This window comes from Juglans microcarpa x Juglans regia, chromosome 8D, assembly GCF_004785595.1.
Source record: "Juglans microcarpa x Juglans regia isolate MS1-56 chromosome 8D, Jm3101_v1.0, whole genome shotgun sequence".
Classification (NCBI taxonomy): domain Eukaryota; kingdom Viridiplantae; phylum Streptophyta; class Magnoliopsida; order Fagales; family Juglandaceae; genus Juglans; species Juglans microcarpa x Juglans regia.
Genome location: NC_054608.1, coordinates 31,587,275 through 31,599,282, shown reverse-complemented (window position 1 = coordinate 31,599,282; position 12,008 = coordinate 31,587,275). Strand labels below are relative to the sequence as shown.

General features: G+C 33.0%; 1 long non-coding RNA gene across 1 annotated transcript; it reads left to right on the top strand.

Moving 5' to 3' along the window:
* The first annotated feature begins 1,650 nt into the window (after positions 1-1,650).
* LOC121241966 lies at positions 1,651-2,364 on the top strand. The gene is made up of 2 exons (XR_005935856.1): positions 1,651-2,236; positions 2,271-2,364. It is a non-coding gene; the product is annotated as an uncharacterized LOC121241966 (long non-coding RNA).
* Positions 2,365-12,008: the final 9,644 nt, after the last annotated feature.

The following is a 12,008-nucleotide window of genomic DNA, read 5'->3' as shown; positions in this document are numbered from 1 at the left end:
TCACTATGGTGGGAATATTATGGACCTGAACCTCTTCTCCTTCCTCTTCCCCTTCAGGAAAGTCTCCAAAATTTCATCTCACAGAATGACAGCCCACCAGCATTAAACCATTGCTCACCCCTCTTGCTCTTCTTTCTCAAAACAAAATTAAATTGGATTATGAAATGGGAATACGTTATCAAACCTCATCCCTCTCTCAAAACCATTATGTTCCTAGCCCGTCAAGTTTCCATCAAATGGTGGGAAAAATACAATTATGATCATGTACTGAAGATGTTTTCAAAAGTTACCAAAGCTCCGGAAGTCCTAATCCAGCGAAGCAGATTTCAAGCACAATTGGCATCCATTACAAACAAAAAAGATTTGAAAAAATTAGCTGAAGTAATGTCACAAATATCAGACAGTGACGATGAAGAAGAAGCACAACCCAGATTAACTCCACCACAGCAACTCGCATTATCACCAGCTCATCAGGCCTCTCCTTCCCAACAGGCCTCTCAATCTCAAGGCAACCAAGTTGCATCTCCTTCTCAAAATTATTCACCTTACCATCCGGTACAACTGATGGATTCTCAAGACCCGTTTGAACTGGAATTAGCAAATTTTGATCCTCAGAATTTGTAACTCCAAAAAATTATTATCTGATTAATCAGCATGACATGCAGATAGTATCTCTCTAAAAAGTTATTTGCGACAGATTATTGCCCAGCAAAGCGACAAATAATTCTGTACTAGATTACGTGTTCTGTACTATATTTGTTTTTAGCGTCGGCTGACACTGTTCTTGTTTTTAATGTCGGCCGGTACTATGTTTGTCTTTAGCGTCGGCTAATACTGTTCTTATAACGGCCGGTACTGTTCATGTATTATTAAAAGTTACTGTTTTAGTGTCTATATAAAGGGGTTCACAAGGCAAGAAGGGCATTCAGAGTTCTAATCTGATCCCTTCCTCTCTCGCCCAAACCCCTCCAGTCCTTAGTCCTGTCCTCCTCTCTCTGTAAATCTTCAATAGTCCTTTCCTCATGTCTTCAGCTCCCAACTCCTTTGAGAATTAGTCTCCTTGTAAGTATTATATTTTTAATGAAGAAGTTTATTTCATATCTCTTTTCTTTAGTTTCTATTTCCTCATGCATATGGTCGGTTATACCGCCTGCCTACTCTGCCATCATGCATATGGCCGGTCTTACCGCCTTTAATTTCTATGTTTAATGTTATTATACTAGTGATTATACATTAGTATAATGTTATTATACACTAATTATTATATATTAGTATTAGATGTTATTATATGTTCGATCATTGGTTATTACTATTATATGTTTTTATACTTTAGTTATCATACATTACTATTATATTTTAGTTATTATAAATTAGTATTAAATGTTATTATGCATTTAAATGTTTAAACATTAGTATTACATGTTATTATATTTATACATTAGTAATTTAATGTTACATGGTAGTAATATTGTAATATTACAATGTTTACATAAACTAAACTATTATTAGTCAATTTAGTCTATATATATTATAACATAAATATATTATTTTACAATAATTAACTCATGCTAGTAGGCTTGCAACCCAAGCTCAAAACATCGGTTCTGTGCCCGACCCGACCCGACCCGAATACCAGAAAATAAGGCGTCAAACTGACCCGAACCGACCGTTCAAATCTGAATCGGATTGAACCGGATGACCCGACTAATCTTACTAAAAAAAAAAAAAGAAGCTTTTTTTTCCTGGAAACATCCATTGACCTATTTACTGAAGTAGGAAGGAAGACGATTCCAAGTAAATAATGCGAATATTACCGATAACATCGAATATTATAGTTATATGCAGTTTTGATCAATTAATAACCCCAAAAATCTATAAATCCTCAAATGTAAAAATATGAACAACTTGATTGGAATCTCGGCCATTCTTGGTGCTCCCGACTCCTTTCTTGTGCGCATTTTGAATTGTCAGCAACAATCTCATGGAAGATGGCTTGGGACCCACCATGCATATGGACCCCAAATCGCCTCTGAAGAAAGAGGAAGAAGAAGAGCTCGGAGAAGCTAAGGTGAGGCCTCTAAATGCCCTAGCCAGGTTGAAACTCATCGACGTTGCCACCGCCATTTTCTTCTTCTTTTCTCTTCTTACGTAACCTTCAGCATCTGGTCTATAGCTTGTGAACGAGGGTAGAGAGAGAGAGTAATTATGGGAGGGGTTGCGTGAAGGAGGAAAGAGAGTAATTATGATTTATGGGAGGTTGCATGAAGGAGGGGAGAGTAATTATGCGAGGGGTTGCCTGTCGTTTGTATGGAACAAAGGAAGTTATGGATTGAGGGAGTATTTATGCTATTTTTGTAAAAGAGAGAAAAAAAATAGAAGCAAATCTTGTGGTTTCTTCGGTTTCGACTGATATAAAACATAGTCAACCTGTTGTTCCCCTTGATCCGATGAACCCGAATTTTGTTGGGTGGGCCAATAGCGGGTCTTGCAGACGGATCGCTTTAGGCCTTTTATGAACAGGCCTACATGCTAGTATATTATTAAGTTTAACTAACTATATAAGATATAGTTATATAAAATTTATATCATCAATACTTTAGTATTACATGTTATTATAAATTTATATATTGGTGTTTATCCATTAATATTATATGTTATTATACATTAATATTACATGTTATTATGCATTTTAGTGTTTATACATTAGTATTACATGTTATTATATTTATACATTAGTAATTTAGTGTTACATGGTAGTAATATTGTAATAATATGATGTTTACATACACTAAACTATTATTAGTCAATTTAGTCTATATATATTATAGCATAAGTATATTATTTTATAATAATTAGCTTATGTTAGTATATTATTGAGTTTAACTAATTATATAAGATATAATTATATAAAATTTATATGATTAATATATAGAAAAACACATATATTTTTGTAAAATATGTACAATATCAGAGGTAGAGTCGGAGTCGATTCACCTACACCTCCGACTCCGACTTTCCAGGGGGAAAAAACTCCGACTCCGAGTCAGAGTCGAAGTCAAATTTTTAGATTTTTGCTCATCCCATGATAGAGCACAGCTTGCTTGGCTCTCTTGACTCCAGTACTTTAAAACTAAGTTGTACTTAATTTTAATATAATCAAATTTACTTAACCATTCAATGGCTTACTTAAACTTTGCTCGATTACAAATTTAATTTAGTTTCTAATTATTGTTTGGAATGTTTAATACAGCCCTCCTATTGATGTATCAATTGAGTTCACCATCTCATGTATTAAAATCCAGATAAAAGGGGCAATCAACTTTATGCCAGGAATGCATACAAGAAGATATTGAGAAGCAAAGAAAAATGTAAAATTTCTTGCCAATTAAATAGGAGTTCAAAATTTACTAAGAAGCCATAAATTTCTTCACAGTGACTTCCCCTTCAAGAAATGGAGCAGTATGGAGGTAAGGTTATTTGATTCTAGGCTTTCTAGCAAGTGGCGATGGAGAAAGCAGGGGAATCGACTAAGATTCATGAGGCTTAAGGTTAGGGTTAAGGAAATCTAAATGAAGGGAAGGGACTCCTTGTTGCATTGGGCTTAGGAATAGGGTTCTAATTTAATTAAGGAAATCTAGATGAAGGAGAAAGGAGGAGCTCTGAAGTGGGGCTTAGGGTTAGGTATTTGATTTGATCAAGGAAAACGAGATGAAGGAGAAGGGGGAGGGGCTCGGTGCCCATCAAAACAGTGTGTTTTGATTTAGGATAAAACATGCCGTTTCATTAAACAATGACTCCCTTTGTCGCCCAATTTGGGGTCTCACCCAACGAGTTGAATGTTTAATGAATCTCCCGCCCAAAACGCAACCAAACGCTCTCTACTCCCCCATAAGCGAAACGCGCATTTCGTCACGGTGTCTGCACCATTGTGACTGCATCTTGACTTTCTCTACAATTATATAGTGGAATAAATTGTGATTATTCGTAATTCAAAATATGTCATGAGATGACGGATTAATATAAGTTTATTGGAGTTAGTTGTTTACTTTCCTTTTTGGTCCCTCTCTAAGCTAATTTTATTGGGTTGAAAATAAGCATTTTGGGCCAAATATTGATCAAAGCCCAAAAGTAAATTATGGACTTGGGTTGGCTAAAATATCGGAGTCCATTAAATAAATATTTGATTTACTTAATCTCCAATTTTGCCCAACCCTTTATCAGAGCCCTTATAAATTTGGGCCCTAGGTTTTTTATGCTTGGTAAGCAAAGCATAGCAACTCTATAAATAGACTAATAGAGTGATATGCCTTGGGTGATCACAAACTCACTGATACAATCATTTCATTAAAATTGGTCTATTTATGTATAGCCTAAGCCCCAGTTTGAATTTGAAAATGAGTTCAGATCATATGTATTGTAAAACCATCTCCAATCCAAATGGTGTAGTGAAGTGCATCTCATCTGTTTTGTATACGAAAAAATACTCCTTGACCGTTACTTTTTTCTTTTCAGAATGGATTGTTTTCTCACTGGTGTAAGGAAAAAAACTTCTCTACCCCTCACGCACCCCTTCACCCACCATTACTTTAAGCACAACTTATTTATAAAAAATTATTATATATATAATAATTATTTAAAGATTTTGGAAATAATTAAATTTTTATTTGATATTTTACAAAAGAATTTAATTAGAAAAAATATTGTCATCTTATAATATTATTATGAATATATTATAAAAAATAAAAATTGGGTAGGTAATTTATAAATAAAATAAAATCATTATAAATACTATGCAATAATTTGTAGGACCCACATCTATCTCATCTCCAAAAAGTTAAAATCATTTCATCTCACGTTCAATCCAAACACAAAATTTTCAAAAACCATCTCATTTCGACAATCTCCCTACTATTCATAAACAATCTCATCTCATCTCATCTTTGAATTCAAACGGGGCCTAAATTTTACTCGGACTTACCCATACATGAAATTTTATAAATTTTGAAAATTTTTACCCTTGCACCACTAAAGTATTTGTATGATTAATTCGGAGAATCCTTTTTTGTATTTAGAAAAAAAATTTAATTTACAGTCAATTATGGGAACCCTTTATAAAATTTTAATAATAAAAATATATGTTCTCATAACATAGATAAAATTTATTTACTGAAAGCTATTCCTAAAATGTCAAAATAGAATTTAACACTTATAGCATCCTCACTGCAATGTTAGCATCGATCCTCACTACAACATATATGTCTATTTACAACGAGTTATTTTTTCAAGACTTATTGTCAAAAAAAAAAAACCTCATCCCGGGGTGCTATAAATATTCTAATGCTTTAGGGACTTCTATTCATGGGTTAATGTTGTAAGAAGAATAACACTTAATGATAAGGTTTACGAGGATAATATAGCTCATTCCAGTTAAAACCTACTAATTCAAACAACAATAAGTTTAAACAAGCCATAGGTCCAAGCAAGTTTAGAAAATAAAGGATCATATTTCGAATTCAAATTACAGTTTGTTTCTTAAACGACTAAATAGCACGGAATTGTTTTTTTCGTTATTGAAATGGCAGTTAAAAAGTTTTGGGGGCTATGCATCTAGAGGCAGTGTGTTCTGCTCATTCACAACATTTATGGAGAGAACACTGAAGTTTTTGTGGCGTTACTTTTGGAGTTGATCTACGTCTACACCCAGTTGTATGATCCATTTTTTGTTTGAACATAATGTTGCAATGTTTTGGATATACGGTAAATGTTTCTGAATGAAATGAATTTGGAGTTGAAGCATAGTTATTAAAGATTTAGGAGCATGTTAATATAGAACATATAAAAGTATGGTGAACAAATATAAATATGGTCCTTAAGTCTAATAATAATCATGTCAATACATAAAGCGGAGCAATCTATAATTTGAAAGAGCAATGGGGTCATAAGAGGATTATGTAACTTAGATAGGGTCCCTTACAGTATAAAGTAATTTAGTTTAGAAGATTTGTATTATCCGCAAAGAGGAGGAGATGGATGGAGAATTTAGACAAAAAATAAAAAACAAAGTGATACATTATAAGAATGGGGTTCAAACAAGAACTGCAACAACTAAACCATGAATCACTAAAAGGTTTCACCTCCTGTTTTCTCTTCACTTTCCTCTAATTTTCTTTAGTTTGATGGCAATATATTTTTTTTGATGATAACAAACCGCATTTCATTCATAAAGAGGACAAATAACTATGACTTAAAAAAATCAGTTACAGACGATAAAAGCTCCCTAGCACACTTTCGTGGCTGACAAGGTCTAGTCCAGACGGCAGATCTCTGAAGATCTAAGTCTAAGAGATCTGTCGTGCACAGTAATAGTAACCGGGCGACAAAACCCATACCCCGACTAATCGGAATAGGGTGCACCAAACCCCATACATCGCCTAAGCAGAGAGGGGAGAACACACCATTCGGACCGAGGTCCGAAGGGACATATTTTTAAAATTTTATTTTCTAAAAAGTAAAAACAGGATACGAAATAAATACAAGAAAACATAGTAAAAGCAAGAAAGAACAGTGCTCCAATGAGGCTACTATAGCGCGTGCAGTACACGCACCGTTATAGGAGGAGACCGATGGTCGATCTTGGAGACTCCGGACTCACAGACCCCGTAGGGCCACACGTGACGTCGGCAAAGGGCCTCCTGGTGGAGCGTAAGAGCGACTCTTCGAACGTCTCCGGGAGCGTTAAGCCGCTCGTGCAAGCGACTCGCCACTCTGATTGGCGCCGCATTCAGTGGACTTGAAGATCGGCGATTGGGCATCACCATGGAGGGCGCTTGCTGGTCTATGGTCGCCGGCAAATCCAGATCTGCGAACTCACCCTTATGTAGCTTGAAAACACAAAAACACAAAAATGGAGTACTAACCAGAGAAGAAGGGAGTGGGAAGAGAGGGAGGGAGGGGAAGGGAGCCGAAGCTCCCACCCCCTCGAGTCAGATTTGTGTAAAGGTTTGGGAGATGTTTGAGAGCAGTTTGATGGCTAATATTGAAATGTTAAGATGTTCACATTCTTATAAATGGAATTCATAAAAAGAACCCTTCATAAGCTCCAAAACAGAAGACACGAAGCAGACACACAATAGAAAATTCTACATAGTTTAAACTCACAACATGTGCATGCATTGTCTCGTTGTTTCCTTAAGCTCTCCTCCTCATTTCTTCCTATGTAAAACTCCATCATTCAGACTTATCATATGCTCATTATTAAACATTTTCAGCAGGTAAACTTTTCAACAAAATTCAACCAAAACAGAAACAAAAAATATTATACAACAGTAAAATTAACTAACATTTCATGGACGTAACATAATAAACTTTTTAAAAATTTGGAGTGATTCATCACAAAATCATAAGTAACAAACAACAAATTACGACATGAAAAGATAAAATAAATATGAAAATAATAAAGAAAGAAAAAACACATATCAAATAACATAGCTCAAGAGATTTAAAAATCATGCTCTTCTCACTTTGTTGAATTTCTCTGGAACCAAATAGGAAAAGTCAAATTAATTAATTTTAAAAACAAATTTAGACCATCGTAGAACTAAAGCAAAGGTTAAAAGAGACATATGCAAAAGACATTATTTTTAGTAAACAATTCTAAATTTCTAACTGACTAGACAAATGTAATACCAAAACCAGACCTCACTACTACATCAAAATTAACAACCCAACAAGAAAATCCAACAAATACATAAGTCATTACATCTCCAATTCCACAAATCCAGATTTCCAAACAATGAATCCGAACACAAACATGAGTAGTTCTTCAAACTAGGCACATTAAGCCCTGAATTGAATAAATTTTAGAATTTCAACTATTTCCTTCAAGTTAAGTATGAGTATGATAGGAAGTATGAGTATGAGTATGATGGGAAATGGATATTGGATATGTGTATACTACATACTCAGAATATGATGGGAAGTATGAGTATGCAGTATGAGTATGATGGGAAGTGGATATGCGTGGATGTGGCATGCAGTATGAGTATGATGGGTGTAGAGGTTGTTTTTTGTGTCTATTAGAGAACATGTGTCATGATCTAAGAGGTCTAATTCCAAGGCAAGTTGCTTTTAGAATGGTATGGTGGAGTTGAATCTATTTAATAAAGAAAAAAGTGCCCACCATCTATCTTTTTTAAATTCTTTAAGCTTTAAAATAAATAAATAGATATGATATAGATCACCAATTAAATACAAAAATGGAGAATGGAAATTAGGAACATACCAATTTTTCATTATTTAATTGTTTTGGAATTCAAATATATCACCATTTTTATGCTATAATTTTATATAATGTAAAGATGATAGATCATTATTTTCCCAAACATATGTACACCACGATATGCATTTTGAGATCACCTAATAATAAATCATTTGAACTTCAATTGTTAAGATAACTCAAAACAAAAAATTTAGATAAGTGGAAAAGCAATGTATTTTAAAATCATTAATTTAATAGATAGAAATTTTGAAAATAGACGAAGACTTCATTTTAACCTATTTTGAATAGGAAGCATACTCCATGAATAACAAATATATGTCTTGTCGAGAAAAAAAATATATATATATATATATATATCTTTTGTATCTATTGGAAGACATGTGTCATGATTTAAACGATCTAATTCTAAGGCAACTTACTTTTAGAAGGCTATGAGTGGAGTTGATTTTATTCAATAAAGAAACATATATACACCACAATATACACTTTGAAATCACTTAATAATCAATCATCTGAACTTCACTGATTAAGAAAACTCAAAACAAAAAATTCAAATAATGGTAAAGTAAAACATTTTAAAACCATAGTTGGTTACCTCTCATGTGTGCTCCATTAATTCAATTGATGTGGAACCTAGAGCTTCTTCTGCAATTTCACCGAACATGACAGCCCCTAGTCATCCACTGCCATCATCGATGTCAATGTAGGCTCGACAGCTGTATAAACAAAATATATTCATGGGTCTGAATGATCAAACAGTAAATTGAACCTATAATGTTTGGTGTCATGACATAAAATATGAATACAACATATATATCGTGGTTGTGCATCACTCATATGCTTGCAATGATAACACATAAATTTCTCATTTTGTTCATATCTTGTTCCTGTCTTACATCCAATGCAGGACATGTAGAAGAACACTTGATGGAGATCAACCACAACGATGGTTGTCTTAATCCAAAATCTTGGCTTCTGCATTAAATTTAGAACAGACACATTCTTAAATGGCTGTAAATAGTATGAAGCCTTAGGAGGAGATTGTATTTACTCTACAAATACATGTGCGGTATTTTTAATAGGCAATATACATATATATAGAAAAAAAAAAAGTTGAAGAAGATCGTAGAAATGTACCGTCATTGATTGTAATGATTTAGGCTTTGTTTGGATCTTCAACTACTCTCAACTCACCTTAACTTATCATTACAACTTTTTCAAATTCCAACACAAAATATAATAAACAATTCAACTTTTTCAAATCTCAAAACAATAATAATATTAAAAAATAATATTCTAATAATATTTTATCATCTCAACTCAACTCACCTCAACATCCAAACACATTAAGGAAGCCAGCAACATTATCAGTCTTAATTATGTCTTGGACATCAACAGTTGATGTCGATGCTGATATACCATGTTGAAGTTTTTTGATGATTTCTTCAAGCAGTGCATCATTAAGCGTAGCCCTTAATAGTTTTAGAAGAATTTAAAAAGAATGATAAAAATCATGGAGGAAAAGGTATAAAAGAACAAACATTTTCAAAGCCAGTCGATGAATATGCATTTTGTGTATATATTTTGAGACTTTTTAATATAGTATAGAATGTACAGGTTTATTCTATAACATGTACGAATTCTATAGGTAATAAGATAAGAAATTATTACCACTGACACAATGGGGCTGCACTAGGAATGAGAGGATTAAAAGTAAATACAATTGTCTGTTGAGATGAAAGAAAGAGACCTATATTGTAAAGAAATAAAAATAGTTATAAGATAATGATATTCTATATTAAACAAATGCTAATATTGTAAGTTGTGTAGTCTACCATTGTATGAACTGACTTTCAAACGTGTTACAAGTAGAGTTGGTTTAGCTTCAATAAGATGAGAGATTGTTTGACATTCACCATCCACAAACCGACCCCACATAGTCAAGTGTATGAGCATTAGGTTGTAAAACTTAAGGGAAAGTATTGTAAGGTATAATATGACAAAATAACATTAAAAACAAGGCAATTAAAGAGTTATCAACACCACATATGTAGTTAAGAAATCTTGTTTACCTTTGGTTAATAACATATATTTCTTAGATCCTTGTTGGCCATGTATTGAGATAATTTCTCTAGAAGGTTTCATGTGTATCGTGACCGTCAAAATAACTGTCCAATTATGTTTAAATTTTTTTGTGAAAAACTACATAAGAGTATTAAGAAATAACTTAAATATATTAATGTGACATTTACCTATTTCAGAAGCAGTGTCCTTGTAGTTATGCAGATTGGTGAATGGGGTAATATTATATTCTGGTGGTTGTAATTCCTCCTCATCATCTGAAATGTTTTCGATGATTGATCTTGAAATTAAAATCCACTCGTATTCATGTACCTCAATTCTATGTCTGGGATCCAAAGGCCTAACATATGTATTGCTAATGTAGTACAACGGGAAGATGTGTAACGTATCAAAAATTCCTAAGGTCTATATATTTTTAACAAATTGTTGCTTGTAGTTAGTTGCCCTGCACAATGTCATATAGATGAATATAAAATATATATACATATATATATATATGTAGAAGTAGTATTTATAAAATATATACATGTAGGATTTAATTTGAAAATATAGTTAGAATGAGTGCATTTTGTAAGGACAAAACATATTTATTTTGGGCATATCATGTAAAAGAACACAATATAAATATTAAGTGTATTTTATCAAATATGATAACGATGTCAATATTTTACTTCGGGGTCTATTAATGTTAGATGTTGATTTTTTGTCATGAATGTTGTACAATACGTTTGAGAGATTTATCTGACACAATCATCTTGATTTTCTAATTTATTGTACTTGAAGTAATGTCATTGATTGATGCATGGACAGTTCACATGCTAAAGGCTACCTATGCATGAAGAAAAAAAATATTAGCATAAACAATTGAATTTAGACGAAACAATTTTAATAAATTAAAAAATAGAAAGTTGAGAAAGATACACAATGGAAAAATAAATTGTATTCAATCAGGAGACATATATTGGAATTAGATTACTCACGGAAGTTCATGATGCATATGCCAGTGTTAATAATTCTCTATAAACAATATTATTTGTTTGAGTTTCTTTACAGTTATTAGTTGATACCGGTCTTATAAGAACTTTTACTGAAGCAGAAGTCTTGACTCTTGATAATGCCACATAAAGTTGCACATGACAGAATACAGGTTGAAGCAAGTATACACCAACAAAATCTAATGTCTGTCCTTATGCCTTATTTATTGTCATCGCCAAGCTTAGTCTAATAGGAAATTGTGTTCTTTTGAATGGAAAACCATTATTTTCGTCTATATTTGGCAAGAATGAATCACTGGTATGAAAACTATTTTCTCACTATCGTGACAAATTGTAATTTCAGCATCAATGACATTTCGTTCAAAGTTGTGGCAAATAAGGCTCGTTCCATTGCACAAGCCTTCTGAAGGATTCACATTTCTGAGGAACATGATAGGGTAGTTTTTTTTTAGTAACAATTCATGGGTGGAAGTTCATTCAGTGTCAATGTGTTTAACAAATCCTCCATAATGCCTTATTCTGATGCATCAATTGTTTCGTCGAAGTTATAGTATTGTGTAACTTCACTAGGAAATCTTTGAATGAGTATTGCATTTATCTCATTGACAGGATTGTTCTTTAGTGTCAAGATAGCTCGATTTGTCATTTCAGAT